This window comes from Scardinius erythrophthalmus (assembly GCF_964197995.2).
Source record: "Scardinius erythrophthalmus genome assembly, chromosome: 1".
In the NCBI taxonomy this organism is placed as follows: Eukaryota; Metazoa; Chordata; class Actinopteri; order Cypriniformes; family Leuciscidae; genus Scardinius; species Scardinius erythrophthalmus.
Window position 1 is genome coordinate 61345824 of NC_138221.1, and position 12376 is coordinate 61358199.

At 38.4% G+C, this 12376-nt stretch overlaps 1 protein-coding gene across 1 annotated transcript in view; it reads left to right on the forward strand.

The window, feature by feature from the left end:
* The window catches only part of LOC308702727 (tripartite motif-containing protein 16-like), a 662678-nt gene that overhangs the window by 460035 nt on the left and 190267 nt on the right, over positions 1-12376 (forward strand). The window lies entirely within an intron of this gene.

A 12376-nucleotide genomic window follows, 5' to 3' on the forward strand; every position in this document is an offset into this window, starting at 1 on the left:
ATGGGTGTTTATTATAGTTTATACAAGTAGAGAGAGAGAGAGAGAGAGAGAGAGAGAGAGAGAGAGAGAGAGAGAGAGAGAGAGAGAGAGAGAGAGAGAGAGAGAGAGAGAGAGAGAGAGAGAGAGAGAGAGAGAGAGAGAGAGAGAGAGAGAGAGAGAGAGAGAGAGAGAGAGAGAGAGAGAGAGAGAGAGAGAGAGAGAGAGAGAGAGAGAGAGAGAGAGAGAGAGAGAGAGAGAGAGAGAGAGAGAGAGAGAGGAGAGAGAGAGAGAGAGAGAGAGAGAGAGAGAGAGAGAGAGAGAGAGAGAGAGAGAGAGAGAGAGAGAGAGAGAGAGAGAGAGAGAGAGAGAGAGAGAGAGAGAGAGAGAGAGAGAGAGAGAGAGAGAGAGAGAGAGAGAGAGAGAGAGAGAGAGAGATCAGTAGTCCAGATCAGTAAACTATTTAAACAGGGTTTCCCCAGGTTTGATCACCCCAAATTTAAGACTTTTTAAGACCTTTTTAAGACCACTTTAATGAAAATTAAGACCTACATCGCACCCATTATGCAGTCGTAAAAATACAGATCAAATCCCAATAATGACTATTACTAACAAATGTTTTAATTAAAAATACATTTATTATAAAAAAACTCATTCAACAACACACTGCACAGTGATGTTTTTGGTAAATATCAAACATAACAATAAACAGATAAACTAACTTTTCAAATCGTCTTAGTAAAGTTTCTCAGCATTCAAATTGCTTCAACCATTGTTTCAGAGGGGTAGACAGATAGGTAAGAGAGATATAGATAGTAGGGGTGTAACGGTTCACAAAATTCATGGTTCGGTTCAATACGATACACTTGTGTCACGGTTTGGTACGTTTTCGATACAGCAAAAAGAAATAAATGCCAGAGAATTTTTTTTTTATTATTATTATTATTTTATTTATTAAAACTAACACACTTTGACCAATGATGGAGCTATAATTGACTCTTCTTAGGAGCATAAACAACAGCTCCTTGGAAAAAAATGAAATGTAACCTAATTTTGTAGTAGCTATAAACAAAGGTATATTTTTAGTTCAGATTAACATTTGAGGGCAGCAATTGTATTCATAATGTCAAAATAAAACCGACATAATGTTACTTGAAGCCATTATAGCCTACTATTCCTGCCAAACTTTTTTGCTTTTGTGCGAACACAATTACGCATGTCTCAGCGAAAGTGTCAAGGTTACCGGTGGACCACTCAGGATAAAGCTTTCTTCCTGTCCCTGTGGCACGCAAGACCAAAATGTTATCGGCTTCTCTGCAGAGTGTTTTCTGAGCCCTCTGTCCGCACTTTGCAAAAAACCATCCAGGACTTCGGCAGAGGTCAGCGCACCCCTTATGTGGCCAACTACGCCTCTGCTTTTATGGTTAGAGGCCTGTTCACAAAGTGGAAGCAGCTCTTTGGCTACTGTTTTACTAGTGGGCCCATACCACACACGCGACTCCAGTCAATGCTTGTTGATGGAATCCGCGAGCTGAGGAAGGCAGGAATGGAGTGCTTGGTGTTTAAATGTGACCAGGGTGCTGGGAACCGTGCCATGCTTACTCGCCTTGGAGTGACCAAGGAACAGCCATTCTTCAGTGTTGATGGCATCAGAGTGTTTTGCCTTTGGGATCCACCTCACCTCATAAAAAACATCCGGAACAATTGGCGTCATCGTGGCTTCACTTTGGATGGTGATGAAATTACCTGGGGAATTTTGGAGGATCTCTACACTTATGACAGTATAGGCAAGAAATACATTTGTGCTGTCGTCTTACCAAGAAGCATGTCCATCTTCCTCCATGCGGGTAAGGTTCGCCACACAGGTCCTGAGTCACTCAGTTGCTGTTGGGATCAAGACTCTGGCAGACATTAAGGGTCTTACAGGCCAACGTCAGCAAAACTATCTTGCAGCTGCCCGTTTCTGTGAAAACTTCAATGGCCTCTTTGACTGCTTCAATTCCAAACTGCTCACGGATTCTCAGAAGTTGAAATTTGCAATCTCAGATGCATCTTCACATTTTGCATTTCTGGACAAATGCATGGAGTGGCTCCCACGCCTGAGGCTTGTTGGTGGTAGATGTAACAAGAAGCAGATTCCATGTGTGGAGGGGTGGCAACACAACATCGTGTGTCTGAAAATGCTGTGGTCTGACCTTCGGCAACGTCATTCAGTGTCCTTCCTCTTAACAAATCGTCTTAAAGGAGAACTCCGGTCAATTTTAACATTGAGCTCATTTTTTTGTCAATTTGGAGTGCTGTCAATACAGAGAACAATGTCAAAAATCGGTGTTGCCTACACCGTGTTATCCTCTTTTTAAAATTTGCACCCTGTTGACTTCAATGGGGCAAGTTTTAAACCTGCTTTTAGCCTCTTAACATCCTTGATGTGTCATTACAAGTGCACAGAAAATGTGAGTGATTCCTTCAGAGTGAACACGAGTGGATCTGACTGCAGTAGATGTGAAAGAAATGGATAAAAATTATGTTATTTAAGCCAGCGCAAATACCTGTGTTTACATCCTGTTTTCGGTTGAAGTCCAAAGTAGTCGATTGTCGAGTTCACGCGCATAGGTTTAGTTAAATATTGCCCCATTGAAGTCAACAGGGTGCAAATTTTAAAAAGAGGATAACACGGTGTAGGCAACACTGATTTTTTTCGTTGTTCTCTGTACTGACAGCACTCCAAATTTACAAAAAAATGAGCTCAATGTTAAAATTGACCGGAGTTCTCCTTTAATCAAGACTGCCTGGAAAATGCCTAAGTATCAGAGGTATGTTAAATACACTTTATATTTATAATACATATATGTGATATATTCAATGTTATCCATATATAGTAATTGCCAAGTCTTGCTGATTTCCTTACTTTGAAAACCGATGTTGGTGTGTGTTCCAGCCCTGTGGGGGGGGGGGAATCGTGACAACCCAGACTCCGTTCAGTTTGAATGTGAATACCGAGCTGTGGCCACAGGATTGATGTTCAGCAACTCCGAAAAGACCAATTGTGAACAAGACCTTGACATGTTTCTGCTGCAGTTCAGTCAGTGCATATGCCTCTCAAGAGAGTCCCCTGGTCAACGTTGACCCTGAGAGCATTATGGAAGAACATGGCTACTGTAGAGTGGCCACTGATTGTGGTGAGTAATTATTAATTATGTTGAATATGTTATGCTTTCCAATAGGGCTGGGCGATATGGCCAAAAAAAATTATCACAATAATTTTTTTATATCAGTCGATATCGATAATTATCACGATAAATGTCAAATCTTTATTTCTTTCAAGTTTAAAGGCAGATTTTTGCCCCTAAGTGAAAGTTGTAGAAAGCAGAGAGTTAATTGTGGGTTTAAACTACTCTTTATTGTCAGAACATATCATGATAAACAGATGAACATTTCGATTCGTTCCGCTTTTGGCGCATAAACATTATCGAACATTTATCGAACTCTTGATATCGTTTCACGAGAAAAATTATATCGCGATAATTATATTATATTATAATAAAAATTACTCTAAATTGCGCTTCAATACTCTTTGCTATAGGCCTATAGCAAGTCACGTGACAGACAGTGTTTAATCACCCTGTTTTGAATTAGAAAGCAATGAAACGCAAAGCCTCCATGGAGATGACAGATACAGTTCAGTGACTGAACGTGAGCTAATCTGATTAATGCAACAAACAGAAAAGACATTATATCACACATTATTAGGACAGCGTATTTACTACTTACTTACCAACATCTGACACACGTCAACTGATATATCGCGATGTGTTCGGATTCGGAACGAGACTTCTTCAGCGCGATTTCCTACTGATAAAATATAATTTAAAAAATATCAATAAACAGCCAAGCAATCCAGCTTCTCTGGCAATAAGATAATAATAACATTAAAAAAATACATAAACCATGATAAGATAAGATCTCGTGAATAAATGTTGATTAAACAGCTTCTGCAGCAGCCCGACGGGCAGAAAGAATCGTGCTGTGATCACGAAAGATGCTTCCCATAGAAATACATTAGTTTAAAAAACTGATACTACGAAAATACTAAGAAAATAACGAAATAAACGTGTCCGTGTCACGAATCAATAGATTAAATTACATGACCATTTCACGAACTGCCGTGAGACTGGGTTACACACACACACACACAACACACACACACACACACACACACACACACACACACACACACAGTCTGGTTCACTATCTTTGTGGGGACTCTCCATAGACGTAATGGTTTTTATACCGTACAAACTGTACATTCTATCCCCTTACACTAACCCTACCCCTAAACCTACCCATCACAGGAAACATTCTGCATTTTTACTTTCTAAAAACAACTCATCCTGTGTGATTTATAAGCCTTTTGAAAAGTGGGGACCGCTGGCTGGTCCCCACAATATAGGTGATCTCAGGTTTTACTATTCTTATGGGGACATTTGGTCCCCACAATGTAATATAAACAAGGGCACACACACACACACACACACACACACACACACACACACACACACACACACACACACACACACACACACACACACACACACACACACACACTCAAATTATCCCGACCCCAAACTTTTGAACAGTAGAGTATATGTAATGGAAAGTTGCATAAATGTACATCTTGATCACACTTGGAAATAACAGCAGCTGTTAGGTATAAAAAGGGCATTGCATAAATAAGGAGCATAAAATAATCTGAATATTTTTGCAATAAATATGCAAATTAAGCCTTTTAATTTTGCTGTATGATTTACTTTTAAATAAATATTTTTTTCTAATTTTTCAAATTGTTTTCTAAACATGTTACATTAATAACAAATTATTAAATTCAAAAGGATTTAATGGACCTGAGCTAACATGAATAACAATGATCAGTTGTTGTTTTTTTAAACTAATGTTAACAAAGAATAACTATGGTATGTAGCTTTTGCTCATTGTTAATGTTGGTTAATGCAGGTTTATGCAGTTTTTGTGTGTATTACTTTATTGGATTTTAAATATAATTTAGAGTTCTTTTTGTTTTAAGAAAAATATATAAAACCTGTTATTGTTTGAAAACGCTTATTTCAATATCGTGATACCATATATACCATATATATTAGGTCAAATTCCCGAAAATAAATGAATAAATGATTGGGTCGTGGCTTAATGTCCATGGGGAAATGTGGGTCCCATGGCCAAACCAGTAGAGAACTGCTGGTACAGTATAAGGGACAATTTCAGATACAGCCGCAGTGTCTTAGTGACTGTTCAAAGTCTTCTTTCTTGAATATTTCCAGTTGTAAATATTGCAAAAAAATAAAATAAAAATCAGCTTGGTCATTTAATTTTACTTATAATGGCAGTAATTCTAAATTTACAGATTTAACCAATAAAAGCAAGACATTTCACTCATGATGTGGCCTAATGCTGCGTGACCTTGAAATGAATGGGAATATGACATCTGTGAAGAGCAATCCTCTTCATACAGGCCTCTGGTAAACTTGTTTGGGGTCACAGTCACACCACGCAAGAAAAATCTGTTCTACTGTCAAAAACTCACTAGTGTGTATATGCAGTCAAAAATGGATGATTGCATATTCAAATGACTAATTATCCCATGTTTTATTTTATTTGTCACTGAGTTCATTTTTTTTATCAATTTTAATATATTTGTTACTGTGAAGATGTTTCATTCAAAAGGAATCAATAAAACAAAACTCTATAATAATTATGTGGCCAAGACACAAACTGTGCAAGCTCTACAACTATGATGTCACAGAGACATTCTATAGAACTCTCCTGAGCAAAAGTCCCACAGAGACACAGTCCTGAGGAGACTTTAATCAGAGTTTGAGGTTAACGTTACAGTCCCGAGAGAACATGGAGAACATGAAAACAGCCTCTGACGTGTTTGATGAAGCACGTTTACTGGGCGAACACACTGACATGATCATCAAATCAGATGGCAGAGAATTTCCAGTGCACATGATCATCATGTGTGGCTGCAGCTCCTACTTTAGGTGAGACGAAGCATTTGAACTGCAATTGTGCGCAAATTACCAAGAAATGATTATAATTGAAGAGTTCAGATGCAAAAACCTCTAAGTGCCATCTGAAATTTCCTCCTAGAATGATCATTTTTATGAAGCTCGTATATTTAAGTTCAGTAATTTCACTTAAATGCCAATGAAAATTACCTATTAATTGCCATTTAAGTGAAATTACTGAAAGTAAATATACAAGCTTGATAAAAATGATCATTCTTGAAGAAAATTACAGATGGTATTTAGAGGTTTTTGCATCTGAACTCTTCAATTATATATATAATTTCCACTGCCAACATTATACTGTTGAAACTGCCTAAGTCCAAATATATAAATGCATGAAAATGAATTAGTGTATTGCCAGAAAAATGAATGTAACTATGATATCTAGGAAAAACCATTCTTGAAATTTGATTCTGGAAGTGGCTATGAAGAAGTTTTACCCAGCATTTCAAATTTAATATAGGAAACTAATCTGTTTCTCTAAGTAAATCTGGCTGAAATTAAAATGTAAATAACAAAAAGTTATTTTTATAAATGCTCATTATTAATGTCTGTATTTCACTGTCAAATTTGTTCACAGGGTTCTTTTCTCCAACAACTGGAGCAGACCACAACATTTCTGTGAAATTCAAGGAATATCCCGAGACATCATGCCTCTTATTATCCAGTATGCGTACACCAGATCTGTGCTCATTACTCAGGAGAACGTGCTGGAGCTCTTGGTGGCGGCTGACATGACCTTAGTCTCAGGTCTCGTAGATTCCTGCTGTCAGTTCCTGGAGTCACAGTTATGCCCAGAGAACTGCATCGGCATCTACAAGTTTACAGAGGACTTTTACTCCTGCTCAAAGCTCCGCTGTAAAGCACTGCACTACATCCTGCAGCACTTTGAGGAGGTTCTGGACCAACCTGAGGAGTTCCTGGAGCTCTCCCTGGAGCAGCTGGAGGAGATCATTGATGAGGACGAGCTGAATGTCAGACAGGAGGAGGTGGTGTTTGAAGCCGTCCTCCACTGGATTAATCACGCACCAGAAAACAGGAGGCAACACATTGCCGTGCTTCTGCCAAAGGTAAAACAGAGATTTTTGTCTTGTTTTTCATTACAAATATCTTAAAAGTCTTAAATCAAGATTGTCATTTACATTACATACACATTGTCATACATACAATCTCTGAACGTCTAAACTCTCCCTTGTGCTCCAGATTCGATTGCGGTTGTTTTCCTCAGACTTCTTCCTCAATGATGTAAAGTACAATGCACTAATGATGGAGAATGAAGCCTGCATGCCTGCTGTCTTCAATGCAATGAAGACTTTGTCTGACCTCATCATGGATGAAACCACCAACTCAGAACTCAAGCATCAACTGACACGTCCACGTCTGCCCTCATCGATCCTATTGGCCATCGGAGGAAGCACCAGTGCGATTGAGGCATACGATGCGAAGGCAGACTGCTGGGTCAGGGTGACTCAAGAGGATGAACGTCCCAGAGCCTTTCATGGAACAGCAGTCCTGGATGAGTTTGTCTACTGTATTGGTGGTTCTGATGGTGTGGAGTATTTCAACAGCGTGAGGAAATTCAATCTCATCACTCAGACTTGGCATGAGGTGAGTAATGCTGTAGGTCAACATGTAACTTTAATTTAGCTTCCTTTACAAAACAGTATTGTGGTACAGTGATGGTACCGGATTGTACTTTGATATGGACCATAGTGCAGAATGATGTGCTGTACTCCACATTACTTCAAAGAATAGATATAAACCATGATATATTTTTGTTTGTGTTCCAGCAATTGTTGTAGCTCAATAATATAATATAATATAATATAATATAATATAATATAATATAATATAATATAATATAATATAATATAATATAATATAATATAATATAATATAATATAATATAATACACCAGAGTTACCATCATGACTGTGTAAAAAAAATACAGTTAAAAATCTATCTATAAATTACAGAAACGTCTGTCTGTCTGTCTGTCTCTGTGTGTGTTATTCGCATATCTCTCGAACCGTTAGTCCGATGGATTTCAAACTCGACAGGTGGCTTGCTATGGGCACGAGTAAGTGCAGTGCCAAGTTTGGCGTTGTTTGGATGAGAAATACTAAAGATATCGTTAAAAATATCAGTAAAAGAAGCACTTAATAGGTTGTGGTTTAAAAATAAACATTCTGGCATAAACACAATGAAAACCACTATTTTCTGTTTCAAACTTTCACATAGCTATTTTATTTAATACTGTGAAGCTGCTTTGATACAATCTGTATTGTGAAAAGCGCTATATAAATAAAGTTGACTTGACTTGACTTGACATAGCATCTTTAGGTTATAATAACATAATATCTCCTGAACTTTTTTGACGGCGATCAGCTCACAAAAACTGATTTTGCACGGGCACTTTGCACTCAAACACACCAAACCAACAATTACTAAAAACAAGAAGGTTGTGGTATACATAAACACTCAGTCAGCTACACTGTTTACTTCTGAATATTATAGTTTATTCACAGCCATCATTTGTAGTAACCTAGCCTGCTCCCTGAATTTAATGCGTTCACAGTCTCTTTCACGGGCACCAAACCAACAATTACTAAAAACACACACAAAAACCGATTTTGCACGGGCATTTTGCACTAGTAATAATAATAATACCTTTGTATTTATTTGCAACTGATTGGACAGAACCAATGAGATGGTGTATTGGTGTGTGTTCGCACACTGATGTATTTGGTGTGTTGTAGGCGCCCCCCATGTATGAACGCCGCTGCTATATTAGTGTTGCTGTTCTGGACGGGCTCATTTATGCCATTGGTGGTTTTGATGGACACCAACGGCTTAGAACAGTAGAGCGCAACGATCCAAACACCAATCAGTGGACAATGATGGCACCCATGAATGAAAAGAGGACTGGCGCCAGCGCCACCTCACTGCAGGGCAGGGTAAGAGCACTTCCACACTCTTTTGGAGACTCTTAATGCCTGTAAAGCATGAAGGAAAGGGGAAACAGAGATATGGCATAAGGAATAGTTTAAATATGAAAAGGAATATCATAAAATTGACTGTGTTTTAAACACTGCTTTACTGATCAGTCTGTGATGATTGTGCACGATCATCATGCATGTTATGTTTGTGTTTGTCAGATCTATATCTGTGGTGGTTCTACTGGGACCAAGCATCTCTCCTCTGCTGAGAGCTTCAACCCTGAAACAAACCAGTGGACTCTCATCGCTCCCATGAGTAGCTGCCGCGTTAGTTTAGGTGTGATCGCTTATGCAGATCGAGCGTACGCTGTGAGTATTAAACACAGTTTTATAGTTTTAATTAGCTATGATAACCATGACACAAATAAAGAACAATTACAGTTTAAAAGTTGCACTTCTGTAAATGCATGCATGGATGTGCACATACAAATAGCGGAGCGGCTAAGTGCTTATGTTTGGCAGAATCGTTCAGTTTATGATACAAGCATGAAAATTGGCATGAGCAGTCTCCATGGGTCACTTGACAAGAAAATTGTCCGAGCCACTTGAAATTTCAAGATTTTTAAAAATGGCCGACACCTTAGTGGAGCAGTTAAGTGATATAGTGGTTTATTTGGTGATACAAGCATGAAAATTGGCATGAGCAGTCTCTGTGGGTCACTTGACAATAAGCCACCCACAGCTACTTGAAATTTCAAGATGGCGGCCATTTTTCAAGATGGCCACCACCTTAGTGGAGCAATTAGGCTTAAGAAATAATTTAGTTGGTGACACAAGCATGAAAATTGCCATGAGCCTAGTTGCTCCACTAAGGTGGTGGCCATCTTGAAAAATGGCCGCCATCTTGAAATTTCAATTAGCTGTGGGTGGCTTATTGTCAAGTGACCCATGGAGACTGCTCATGCCAATTTTCATGTTTGTATCACCAAACAAACCCCTATATGACTTAACTGCTCCACTAAGGTGTTGGCCATCTTGAAAAATAAAAAATCTTGAAATTTCAAGTGGCTCAGACAATTTTCTTGTCAAGTGACCCATGGAGACTGCTCATGCCGAATTTCACGCTTGTATCATAAACTGAACGATTATATCACTTAGCCGCTCCACTAAAATGCACAGAATACATTAATAAAAAGTGTATTTATTTAAAGGTTGGTGGTTTTGATGGTGCCAGTGATTTGCGGACTGCGGAGGCCTACAATCCGCTCACTAACATCTGGACTGATGTCGCATCAATGAACAATCCACGCAGCAGCTTTGGCATTGAGGTGAGATGTGGACAGTTAAAATCTGTATCTGGTGAAACTATGAAATAACATTAAAATAATGATTTGATGATAATGAATATGGGGGACTTTTGTTTTTTGCTTCCATATTGAGAGAAATTGGAAAGTTGCACCCTAAAATTGTAGAAGGCTTCGAAGATCAATGTGTGTCAAAACATTCTAACTATGTTTAAATTAAGTGGTGCATCTATAATAAGATTTATTAATGTAAAGTGAAAGACATTAGCTGTACATTATTCATTTTCCTTTTTACTTTCCTCAAAATCCAGGTAGTTAATGGTCAGTTGTTTGCTGTCGGAGGCCGTAATGGATCCAGCACCACCTCTGCTGTGGAGCGCTACGACGAGAAGACAGATCAATGGTAACTTCCACAAACACTAAATCTCACAGATGATTTCACACTGCATTAGATAGAAGTGTAAGTCTAATGCAGGCTATATTTCATTGCATTCACTACATCTGTTTTCTACACAGGTTTGCTGCAAATGAAATGGCCATTTCCCGCAGTTCTCTGAGCTGTTGTGTAGCGTCAGGATTGCCTAACATGGCACAGTATGCTGCCCCACGAGACACCAGACACAAGACGAGTCTGACAGTGAATGATCTCCCTCTAGCAGATCTGACAATCTGATGACAAATGGAGACTCATGTCTCCTGAATAAATGCATTCAAAAAAAGAGAGGCTGTATTCGATATGTTAAACTTTCTCTCAGGTGTAGTGTTGTTCATTAAGAAAATTAAACCTTTCAAAGGATCTCTACAGCTCAACAAACAAACATATAATATTGAGAATTATTTTTACTGAGTAAACTATTTATTGCTTTATTAACCCTTCAGAATTCCTGCAAAATTTGCCCTAAAACGCATAAAAAGGCATACCCAAAATACATTGGATGCTGTTCTTGAACCAGTTGACGTAAATAACTATGGCGGCATACGAGTGAACGGATTTTCGTCTTTTTTTATATAAAAACAAAAACATTTGGAGTTTTTTGCTGCTCATTGTCACGAAACTGCTCTGAGACTCGAAGGTGAGATCCAATTACAGCTTTATTTGAAGCGTAATCCAGAATCGTAATCAGCACAAGCAGGGGTCAAACACAGGAAGGCAGTCCAAACAAACAAATAAATAAACAAACAAAACAGGCAGGGGTCAGAGGCAAAAGAGTAATCCAGGGAACAGGCAAGAAATCCAAAAACCAAGAGACAGGAAACCAGGGAAAACGCTCAGAAATGCAGTGCAACAACATACAAAACTTTGCAGTGAGTGATGGGGTGAACCAGGCTTATATGGAGTGAACTAAACAAGAAGATACAGGTGAATGTGATAATGAGTGCTGATGAGTCCAGGCAGAGAATGATGGGAGATGTAGTCTGTGAGTGAATATGAAAGTCTGGTGTGGAGTGCCCTCTGGTGGCTCTCATGGGCACTCCAGCTGGTGACCGTTACACTCATAATTTCCATACCGTTTATATAAAATTAATATATATATAAAATTAAAACCAGGAACTTCATCTTGTTTTTTTATAACTTTTCATTAGTTCTAATATGCCATTAGGTATAGATCTGAAAACTGAGTTATATTCTTTGAACGTTATCGGGAATGCCTTCTCTCTGAGAAAGGATTAATAATTAAGTAATTGGTTATTACAATCAAAAAGGTCTTTTAAAAAGATAATATCTCTATCGATCCATTTCTGCAAATAGAGTGACTTGTTCCCTTTAGTGATGCATTCATTATTCCATAAGATGGACTTAGTTTCCAGGCCAGAAGAGCTTGTTGATCAAACTGGGATAGTTTTAGGGGCAATATTAAAAAATCAGTATTGTAGTTACATTTCAATAAAAATTGTAGGCCTCCTACACTCTTAAAAATGTTGTTGGGGATAAAGTGCCATAAGGACTCTGGTGCTCTAAAACATTCCTTCAACCATTTCACCTTAAATGTATAATTCAAGTCCCCAAAGTCCAAAAGTTCAAATCCACCTTCATCCTTAGAGCCAGAGAGCACCGCTTTTTCCACATGATGGT